Here is a 12,229-nt window from a genome sequence, read left to right on the forward strand (position 1 = left end):
TTTTTCAATTAAAGGACTTTATTTTTGGGATCTGTGTGTTTATACAATGTGATGTGGTTAATAATGGGGTCGTCTTATTGATGCCTCCTTATTACTAATCTCGGGGCTTGATGTCACCCGACTATACAAAGGTAACATCAACCCCACAAATATGAACATCGCTTGCCACCACTACAGGGCAAGTGGGAAGAGTGAGGCTAAGTGCCAGAATTGGCACATCTTAGAGATGCGCCATTTCTGGGGCACTGAGAGCTGATGTTTTTAGCCTGGGGGCGACCAGTATCCATGGCCCCTTCCTAGGCTATTAATATCAGCCCGCAGCTGTCTGCATAGCCTTTGCTGGTTATTAATTATAGGGGAACCCCACATCATTTTTTTTTTGGGGGGGGGGGTTCCCCCATTTTAATAGCCAGTAAAGGCTAATTATACAGCTGTGAGCGGATATTAATAGCTTGGGAAGCTCCATGGGTATTTCCCCCTTACCAGACTATAAACATCTGCCCCCAGCTGTTGACTTTCCCTCTGCTGGTTTCGAAAATTACGTGGCGCCATTTTTCCCCCCAAAAAATAATCTTTTATTAATTAAGTACATGTACAGTAAGCTGCACACACACTGTACTAATTGTGTTTGTCACTCGCATGGTCCGAGTGCTGTGAGTTTTTTTCTCGCACCCACTGACTTCAATTGTAGGATGCGATCCGATTTCCGATTACAATCGCAGTGTGCTGCGACTTTTTTCCAGTCCAATCGTGATCCAATCCGAGCTGGAAAAAAAATGCAGATGATCACACAACCATAGAATAACATTGGTCCGAATTCAATCCGATTTTTTATCGGATTGCATTCGTCCGATTTCATCACAAGTGGGCATGAGCCCTTACTAAACTTTCTCCTCTCCAATCCATCCTGAATACGGCAGCCAGCTGCTTCACCGATGCCTCCACCTTGTGCCAGTCATTACACTGGTTACCCATGCGCTACAGAATACAATGTAAACTCATCTCTCGCACCTACAAAGTCCTCCAGAGTTCTGTAACACCCTATATCTCCTCCATCAACTCGCACGTGGCCTCTGTTCTATAAATGACCTAAGACTAACATCCTCCATAATCCAACCCTTGCAACTCCGTCTCCAGGACTTCTCTCGTGCTGCGCCAGTTTTCTGGAATGCACTACCCCGGACGATCCGACTGTTACCTAGTGCCCAGCGTTTTTAAGTGTGCACTAAAAACATATTTCTTTAATTAAACCTATCACGTCACCTCACTAACCTAACTCTTCTCGTTCCCTCCTTCCAAATAGGATTCAGAATCTTCTCCCTTCCATTCCTCTGTCTTCCCACCTTCCATGCACACGATACCTGCACTTGATAATTGCACTTAAACACACGGGCTGATGACAGGATCCTGCAGCTTTATATGAAAAGCCCTATTTATTATGATTGCTTGACCTGAAATTACAAGCACTTTATTGTCTCCCCCCCCCCCCCTACTTCCTTGCAGATTGTAAGCTTGCGAGCAGGACCCTCACTCCTAATTTAGCTGTATAAACTGACTTACCTTGTATTGAATTATTGTCTATATATGTCACCGCAAGTGCTGCAGATTATGTTGGCGCTATATAAATAAAATTATTATAATATATTCAGCACCTAGTTGTGACCACTAGGGAGCGCTGTGTGATTAATATTTACTTATGGCATGCGTCAATCTGCAGCTCCCAGACCTGGCAGCGGTTTTAGCCAGCTACTTACCAGCCTTGCGCTCAGGTTTTTCCATGGTATTAAAGCCATGTGCCGGCACATAAATCCAGGGATCTGCACTAATCCTTTCCAGACTCGATGAATATCTATTTTTATGGATGTGATTCATAACATATTGGAAATATGCTCTTGTGCTGCAGAAACAAACAATACGGAGTCTGCCTATATAATGTTCACTCTACGCCAAATGCATAGACCCAAAGCAAGGATCAAGGTTTGTGGAGGCTCCAAAAGGCAGGATGAGGAATACTTCACCCAAACAGTAATGTGCCCAAAATAGCGCAATTCAGCACCACATAATACTGCAACACACTGCTAACATAATACTATAATACAACGCCTACATTATACTGCAATACAGTACACTCATAGTACTGTACCACAGTGCCCACATAGTACTGCAAAAGAATGCATAAATCATACTACAATGCCCTCATAGTACTGCAACATAAATCCTACATAAAACTGCAATACAGTGGCTATATAATACTACAAGGTCTACAAAATACTAAAACACATTGTCCACATACTCAAAAACTGTGCCCATACACTATTATAATATAGCTCTATATCCTATTGGAACAGAGTGGCAACCTAATATCGCTATACAATGTCCACTTAGTGTTGGAAGACCGTGAAAGTAGTACTGTAATACAGTACAGTACACACCTAATATCCCAATATGGCATTCACATACTGCTGTGATACAACACCCACATAATACTATAATAGTGAACCCGCATAACACATGAATATAGCACTTCCATAATACTCCAGTGCAGAGTTCACATAATACCACTATACAGTGCGTACATAATATTGCAGCACAGTACACACATTACGCAGAGACAGTGATCATATAATACTGTAATAAAGAGTGCAAATACTACAGTAACAGAATAAAACCATAATATCTCAATATGGAATCTGCATAATACCGCAATACAGCACCTACATAAATACGGCAATACATACATCTGTACTTACAAAGTCCACCTAATACAACAATACAACACCCACATAAATACTGGAATAGAGCACAGACATACAGTTAAGTCCATATATATTTGGACAGAGACAACATTTTTCTAATTTTGGTTATAGACATTACCACAATGAATTTTAAACAAAACAATTCAGATGCAGTTGAAGTTCAGACTTTCAGCTTTCATTTGAGGGTATCCACATTAAAATTGGATGAAGGGTTTAGGGGTTTCAGCTCCTTAACATGTGCCACTCTGTTTTTAAAGGGACCAAAAGTAATTGGACAGATTCAAGAATTTTAATTAAAATGTTAATTTTTAGTACTTGGTTGAAAACCCTTTGTTGGCAATGACTGCCTGAAGTCTTGAACTGATGGACATCACCAGACGCTGTGTTTCCTCCTTTTTGATGCTACTCCAGGCCTTCACTGCGGTGGTTTTCAGTTTCTGTTTGTTGGTGGGCCTTTCTGTCTGAAGTTTAGTCTTTAACAAGTGAAATGCTGCTCAATTGGGCTGAGATCAGGTGACTGACTTGGCCATTCAAGAATATTCCACTTCTTTGCTTTAATAAACTCCTGGGTTGCTTTGGCTTTATGTTTTGGGTCATTGTCCATCTGTAGTATGAAACGACGACCAATCAGTTTGGCTGCATTTGGCTGGATCTGAGCACACAGTATGGCGGCTCTGAAGACCTCAGAATTCATTCCTGTGTCACATCATCAATAAACACTAGTGACCCAGTGCCACTGGCAGCCATGCATGCCCAAGCCATCACACTGCCTCCACCGTGTTTTACAGATGATGTGGTATGCTTCGGATCATGAGCTGTACCACGCCTTCGCCATACTTTTCTCTTTCCATCATTCTGGTAGAGGTTGATCTTGGTTTCATCTGTCCAAAGAATGTTCTTCCTGAACTGTGATGGCTTTTTAGATGTTTTTTAACAAAGTCCAGTCTAGCCTTTTTCTTCTTGATGCTTATGAGTGGCTTGCACCGTGCAGTGAACCCTCTGTATTTACTTTCATGCAGTCTTCTCTTTATGGTAGATTTGGATATTGATACGCCGACCTCCTGGAAAGTGTTGGTCACTTGGTTGGCTGTTGTGAAGGGGTTTCTCTTCACCATGGAGATTATTCTGCGATCCTCCACCACTGTTGTCTTCCGTGGGCGCCCAGGTCTTTTTGCATTGATGAGTTCCCCAGTGCTTTCTTTCTTTCTCAGGATGTACCAAACTGTAGATTTTGCCCCTCCTAATATTGTAGCAATTTCTCGGATGGGTTTTTTCTGTTTTCCACACCTGTCCATGAAATAGCCTTGGAGTCAATTGTCCAGTTACTTTTGGTCCCTTTTAAAACAGGGTGGCACATGTTAAGGAGCTGAAACTCCTAAACCCTTCATCCAATTTTAATGTGGATACCCTCAAATGAAAGCTGAAAGTCTGAACTTCAACTGCATCTGAATTGTTTTGTTTAAAATTCATTGTGGTAATGTCTATAACCAAAACTAGAAAAATGTTGTCTCTGTCCAAATATATATGGACTTAACTGTACATCTTTACAAAGTCCACATAATACCGCAATACAACACCCACATAAATACTGGAATAGAGCACAGACATACATCTTTACAAAGTCCACATAATACTGCAATACATCATCCACATAAATACTGCAATAGAGCACCTACATACATACATCTGTATTTACAAAGTCCACATAATACCGCAATACAACACCCAAATAAATACTGGAATAGAGCACCTACATACATCTGTATAAACAAAGTCCACATAATACCACAATACATAGTCCACATACATACGGCTATAGAGCACCTACATACATACATCTGTACTTACAAAGTCCACATAATACCGCAATACAACGCCCACATAAATATTGGAATAGAGCACATACATCTTTACAAAGTCCACATAATACCGCAATACATAATCCACATAAATACGGCAATTGAGCAGCTACATAAATTCATCTGTACTTACAAAGTCCACATAATACCGCAATACAACACCCACATAAATACTGGAATGGAGCACATATATACATCTTTATAAAGTCCACATAATACCGCAATACATCACCCACATAAATACAGCAATAGAGCACCTACATACATACATCTGTACAAAGTCCATATAATACCGCAATATAACACCCACATAAATACGGCAATAGAGCACCTACATACATCTTTAGAAAGTCTACACAATACAGCAATATAGCATCCAAATAACACTGCAGTATAGTACACACGCATTATACTGCAATATAGTGCTATAATACGGCCAAGCACAGATAATACCGCCAGAACATACCACAACCTAGCAGTGTGACCAGCATGGGTTGTGATTATGACTCAGACATATATGGGAGGGTTTCGTGTTTCTCTTCCATCAGCTTTAGATGCCAATTGCCCAACATGTGAGTTGCGACATTTTAAGGGGCCATAAGCCACAGAATTCCTGCCCCTTGTGACATATCCTTCAGATGGCAGCGATGACTGACAGCAGCAGAACCACTGATCAATCTGATGTCACCGCCATCTCCACAGGAGCCGCTGATGGCAACATTTCTTGTTGTTTTTTTCCATTATCTCGACCGATAAATAAACCTAATAATAAATGATCTAAGTGCTGCTAAAAACATGATGTCATGTGCCGGCCCCGGGGTCCCAGGGGGCTATACTGACAGTAAGTGAATAATTTTATCAGCTAATGATGGGTGTGAATAATCCAGGAGATCCCTGGAGGGGGCGACCAGCTGAGGCTTGGTGACCTACGGCTGTGCTAAGTGATGCGAGTAATCAATGCACTGGGTCAGGAGGAGCAGACCTCACTGTACACCAGGGGCCACAGGCACAAGAACCTCGAGAGTTCAGACATTAAGGAGGTCACATCTCTAGATCCAGATGATGCTGGTCACTTTTTGCCACCCTTGATAGGATTTCGGATCTCTTCCGAGAACGCGGGAGGTCTCTCCATGTTCAGGAGCCTCATGGTCTCTCAGCGAGAATTGGTGGGTACTCTAATGTGTGCACGTATGTATATAGATAGACCATAGCAATCAATAGACTCTAAGGGGGTGTTGTGGGCACGCTCTGTGATCTATGCTGAGCAGGGAGAGAAGGTGAGCTGTGAAAATCACCTATTGTGAATAGTGGATTTTGTGGTATCTATGCATAGTTGTTACCGATCATTAGACTGTGAATGTGTTGTGGGCATGCTCTGTAACCTGTGCAGAGGTCATTGTGCAGGGAGAGGGAGGAAGAAAGCTGTGACCATCAGATATGGTGGATCTGGAGTGATATATCTATGTATAGGGTTTACCTGTTAATGTAATGGGAAACTTTCATGGGCATGCTCTGTGACCTGCGCAAAGAAGGGGGACAAAGTGAGCTGTGACAATCAACTATTGTCAATAGTGGATCCTGAGCTGCCTATACAAAGCAGTTACCTGTAAATGTAATGCAGGGAGGAGGAGGTGAGCTGTAACTACAACCTATTGTGAATAGTGGATCCACTTTTTTCTATATTTTTATAGGTGTACCTGTTAATGTAATGGGAAAGTGTCATGGGAATGCTCTGTGACCTGTGCAGAGAGGAGGAAGAAGAGAGCTGTAATCATGACGTATTGTGAATGGTGGATTCTGTGTTTTCTATATTTATATAGGTGTACCTGTTATTGTAATGGGAAAGTGTCATGGGAATGCTCTGCGACCTGTGCAGAGAGGAGGAGGAAGAGAGCTGTAACCATAACCTATTGTGAATGGTGGATCCTATGTCTTCTATATACAGCTATTTGTCAATAGAATGTGAAAGTGTCATGGGTATGCTCTCTGACCTGTGCAGGGAGGAAGAGGAAGTGAGCTGTGACCATCACCTATTGTGAATGGTGGATCCTGTGTTATCTACAGTATATAGAGGTGTTATCAGTCATTGTACAGGAGGAGGAGGTGAGCTGTGACATCACCTATTGTGAATGGGGGATCCTGTGTTATCTACAGTATATAGAGGTGTTATCAGTCATTGTACAGGAGGAGGAGGTGAGCTGTGACATCACCTATTGTGAATGGTGGATCCTGTGTTATCTACTGTATATAGAGGTGTTATCAGTCATTGTACAGGAGGAGGAGGTGAGCTGTGATATCACCTATTGTGAATGGTGGATCCTGTGTTATCTACTTTATAAAGAGGAGTTATCAGTCATTGTACAGGAGGAGGAGGTAAGCTGTGACACCACCTATTGTAAATGATGGATCCTGTGTTATCTACTGTATATAGAGGTGTTATCAGTCATTGTACAGGAGGAGGAAGTGAGCTGTGACATCACCTATTGTGAATGGTTGATCCTTTGTAATATAATGGTGTTACCTTTCATTGTAATCGTGCCATACATGGCAGTGAGATGACTGCTGAGAAGTCATCTCTATAGAGCAGGACGTATCAGACCAGTATAAGACTTAGTGGTCAGACTCAGAGTACAAACTAACAAGTTTTCAAGATTGTATTAATATAGGTAGATTGTGAAGAAGAACACTATAAGGGTCACAGATAGCACGCTGCTAGCCATATTCACATAAAACGTAACCCCCAAACTAATGACAATGAGCCTGGTGCTGGCTGTGAAAGGGTTAACTCGCATGGCTTCTTCTCTGAGTAATGTGTTTACATGGAAGCGCCCAAGAATGCGGCCCACCTGCTCCCTCTATTGTTGTGCTGGAGCAGTGCGGCCTATGGAGGATTGGGTGTGTCTCCGGAGTGACACCCTGGGCCAGCCGCAGTCTGTATATGCCTGGGGTGCTGGAATCACACTGACATCCATTGTCACATTCATGTGTAATGCACCAACTGCAGACATTGTTAGGACATGATTACAGGGACTTACTGAAAGCGCAGAGGTGAAGCCTGCAAAGTGGGCTAGACACTGTCTACACTGGCGGATGTAGGAGAACAGCGCCGGCATAAAGACCCTCTAATCGTGGTCTGTTTTACTTAAAAGGCTCGTCCCATAAACAACAAATATCGTCTATCCATAATATAGAGGATAAACGTGATCGGAGGGGATTCGGTGGCTGAGACCCCCACCAATCGTAAAAACAGGTCCTCTGTGTGATGCAGCATCCCAACTGCGACCACCCCTATACACAGCGAAGAGAGCAGTGGTTGAACAGGCCGACTACCACTGTATACACACAGCGGGCCTTGCTACACTAATGTGAATGAACTGTGGGTATTTATGCCTAATTATCCCATCTAGCCCTTGATTTTCCATGATTTCTTCTACCGTCTTATCTTTCTTCTTGATCTCTTCCACAACCCAGTCTTCAAACATGACCATTTCCAGTTTCTGGTCTTCCAACATGACCTCTTCCAGCTCCTGATCTGCCAACACGACCTCTTCTAGCTACTGATCTGCCAACACGACCTCTTCTAGCTTCTGATCTGCCAACATGACCTCTTCCAGCTCTTGATCTGCCAACATGACGCCTTCCAGCTCTTGGGCTGCCAACATGACCTCTTCCACTTTCTGGTCTGCCAACATGACCTCTTCCAGCTCCTGATCTGCCAACATGACCTCTTCCACTTTCTGGTCTGCCAACATGACCTCTTCCAGCTCCTGATCTGCCAACATGACCTCTTCCACTTTCTGGTCTGCCAACATGACCTCTTCCAGCTCCTGATCTGCCAACATGACCTCTTCCAGCTCCTGATCTGCCAACATGACCTCTTCTAGCTCCTGATCTGCCAACATGACCTCTTCTAGCTCCTGATCTGCCAACATGACCTCTTCCAGCTCTTGGGTCTGCCAACATGACCTCTTCCAGCCCTTGGTCTGCCAACATGACCTCTTCCAGCTCTTGGTCTGCCAACATGACCTCTTCCACCTTCTGATCTGCAAACACGACCTCTCCAGCTATTGATCTGCCAACAAGACCTCTTCCAGCTTCTGATCTGCAAACACGACCTCTCCAGCTCTTGACCTGCCAACATGACCTCTTCCAGCTCTTGGGCTGCCAACATGACCTCTTCCAGCTCTTGGACTGCCAACATGACCTCTCCAGCTCTTGGTCTGCCAACATGACCTCTTCCAGCTCTTGGACTGCCAACATGACCTCTTCCAGCTCTTGGACTGCCAACATGACCTCTCCAGCTCTTGGTCTGCCAACAAGACCTCTACCAGCTCCTGATCTTCAAGCGTTAAATTTTCAGAAATGATCTTTCACTCGATCTTCTAAAGTGACTTCTTTGCAGATCTTATAATTACCACAATAGTGCTTAAATGTTAACACATACATGTTCTCCAACATAACCTTTTCCACTTCCACACCTTCCAACAGGACTTGTTTCAGCTCTCAAATTTTCAACATGACTCCTTCCACTACCCAATCTTCCAACATGACCTTTTCTGCACTCAATCTACCTCTTCCAAGCTGATCACTTCCATCATGGCACCTTCCAATCATAGTCATGTAGTCTTTTACATGGAAATGACCTCTGTCTGGTCTAGACCCACATACGTTACTGATCCAATGTATCCTTGCTAGAGGACACTCACGCTGTTTTCCAATTTAGTAATTTGCAAAACATAACCAAATCCAACTGCAACCTAGAAGCAGACCCATTGCTTTTTCAAAATGACCTCCTTGATACAACAGGCACTTCATGTCTTACACGTCAGTGATATCGCTAGTTTTTGTGAACTTCCAAGAATATCAGGTTGAGTCATTGACATATTCCCCCTGTGATTCCATATTATATCACCGTTTGGTAACCACTTACTTCCAGTACAAATAACAGTCATCAAAAAATGGGAATGGGTCTGCTCCATGCACGTAGGTGGATGACAAGTTCTGGCATAACGAACTGTCTGCTACTTTGTTTAGCCTCTAGCAATTATTTGTTGGTACTTCTCCTGTACGTACATGCACCTGCGTACACAGGACGCCGCAACAGAGCAAAATGAGAGTCACAAAGTAGCTCATAGTATTTCATCATATTTAACCTCTATTTATTGTTGTCTGTAAGTAGCAGTAATATAGTAGTCATATTATTGTACATAGGAGCAGTATTATAGTAGTTATATTCTTGTACATAGGGGCAGTATTATAGTAGTTATATTCTTGTACATAGGGGCAGTATTATAGTAGTTATATTCTTGTACATAGGGGCAGTATTATAGTAGTTATATTCTTGTACATAGAGGCAGTATTATAGTAGTTATATTCTTGCACATAGGAGCAGTATTATAGTATGGTAGTTATATTCTTGCACATACGGGCAGTATTAAATTACTTATTTTCTTGCTAAGCACATACACACTGATTCATCAAGCAGTTTTCAACATAATTCTGGCGTAAAACTGCTTGAAATGTCACAAAATATTTGCACAACTCAAAGTTACACAAAAACATTAAGCCAGTCCCTGCCAACTTTTAGAAAAGTAGTTGGAGCTTTGGCTTGGGTATATGCGTTTGACAAATCCGTCACACATTTCTTTATTAGGGGCGCACAGGAATTTAAACTATGCGCCAAACTGATTAAGACCACACACCTTTTAATTAATTAGGCGCATCTAAACTCCGGCGCTCCCTTCATTAAGGCTGTCATACATAGTGCCAGTGTTACAGGTTAGGGCTCATAGAGTGCTCCACTCTATTACAGATCTAGAGTGCATCATTCCTCCAACATAATGCACTAAAAAGGAGGATCACAGCACGAATAGAATTGGAGTCTAGGCCTACGCTTTTGCCAGTGCAATAGTGCCCATCTCATGATTTTACTGGTTCACGAATAGAATGCAAGGCCTACAGTGAGAACTGACACGGTGGGAGAAAGTGAGCAGGGTGAGTGCAACCAAGTAATTTTTTTTTATTATTGTCTTATAGCAAATTGCTCTCATACCTTACAACACGTCAGCAGTTGGAATTTGCAAAATAATTTGCTTATGTTTATAGGTCACAGACGTTAAGAACTAGTGACAAGTGATGTGCGAGCGGAGACACAAATTGTAGGTTGCGAGGAGACGCTCCCCGGCCACCGCTGACAGATGTCACCGCACCGCTTCCTGCGCAGGGTCTTGGTTGACATGGTGAGTGATTGTTATTCCGCTAGGTGCTGTGCTGCAGTACCGGGGACCTCATAATCAGGCGACTTCTTTTTTATTTTCTGCACTGTTTTATGGCAGACTGTTCCCAAGGAAGGACAGCGGTGAGCGGCGCACATCCCAGGCTGCAGGGACACACGCCATGGCCTGACCAGTCACAGGCAGCTGTCACCTCGGCTAAATATACACTGGCTCTGTACAAGTCATCTGCTGTAAACCTGCCGGCGACGGCGGACGGTGAGTCCCTCCTTTATTATTACTGGTAAACTGGGGTGATCAGCTTCCAAGCCAATAGGAAAACCACGACTGTTACGGTTGGGCAACAATAAAAGTTTGGTGATTGAAAAGTTTTGCAACTTTTTAATAGACTTTGAATTTTTCACCATTTTCAAGATCCCGGCTTCCTGTCTGCAAATTGGAACTAGTGTTTTTGGAATGCGCTGAAAATCTGTCCTGATTATATACAAGATGATGGCTCGTTACAGTGTGTGACAGTTCTGGAAAATATTGGAGGCACATCTGATTTTGAGCCGAGGGTCACCTTAAAATCGGCAATGTAAGTCTACGGGTCAGTGAATAAATTAGACTGCACTCGGATGACATCTGAGTGGGGTCTGATCTTCACAGACTGTTGGAAAGGAGGAGAAACTTTTTTGTTCTCTCTCCACGTATAAGAAATACTGATGACGCTCAGACCAAACTATGATCCAGGCTGACACCATTTGTATTTGGCCTTTTATTATTTCGTAAGAGTGGAAGTAAAAAACGGATGTCAGAAACAGATAAGGATGAGAAAAATGTACATACAGCTCAGCAAGTGGATGAACGCTCTCTATTTTTCCATAGACTCATCTGAAACTGGTCTAAGACCTCATTCACATGTCCGTTTTTGCCGCACTTACACTGACACATTTTATTCTATGGGGCTGTTCATATGTCCGCTTTGTTTTTGCTGCCCGAGGGTCCGCATAAGACCTCATTCAGATGTCCATTTTTTACTTTCTTAGTTTATTTGCGTTTTTTTTACGATGGGACATTATAGTCGTTGGGTATGTGGTCATGTGTCCAGGCTTTTATTTGCAGACTAGGTGTTCATAAAAAAATAAAAATAAAAAAGTGCGTGTTTTTTCACGGCCTGTTTGCTACGAGAAGCTTGAGAAACCTTCGCCACATGATAAAAGCCGATACATGGACCAAACATTGGTGAAAATCTGGATGGAAATCTCCGAGACATGTCCCACTTTGGTGCACCAAACTCACCAATTTCATGGGAATAGATCAAAAAAAAAAATTGGAGATCAGATTTTCATCTATGTGCTTTTTTTCTTTCTTATATGAGAATAGCGGGTGATTGGTAAAA

The 12,229-nt window shown here is 42.7% G+C and overlaps 2 protein-coding genes across 2 annotated transcripts in view; one reads left to right on the forward strand and one right to left on the reverse strand.

Annotated features, from left to right (window-relative positions):
• Positions 1-12,229, reverse strand: part of B9D1 (B9 domain containing 1) — a 180,494-nt gene that overhangs the window by 4,765 nt on the left and 163,500 nt on the right. The gene's annotated exons all lie outside the window — the stretch shown is intronic.
• EPN2 (epsin 2) overlaps positions 10,962-12,229 on the forward strand; it is a 55,211-nt gene continuing 53,943 nt past the window's right edge. The window contains exon 1 of the mRNA XM_077274381.1: positions 10,962-11,106. The gene's annotated coding sequence lies outside the window, so the exon portion shown is untranslated. The remainder of the gene's footprint in view (positions 11,107-12,229) is intronic.

This window comes from Ranitomeya variabilis, chromosome 7 (genome assembly GCF_051348905.1).
Source record: "Ranitomeya variabilis isolate aRanVar5 chromosome 7, aRanVar5.hap1, whole genome shotgun sequence".
Classification (NCBI taxonomy): domain Eukaryota; kingdom Metazoa; phylum Chordata; class Amphibia; order Anura; family Dendrobatidae; genus Ranitomeya; species Ranitomeya variabilis.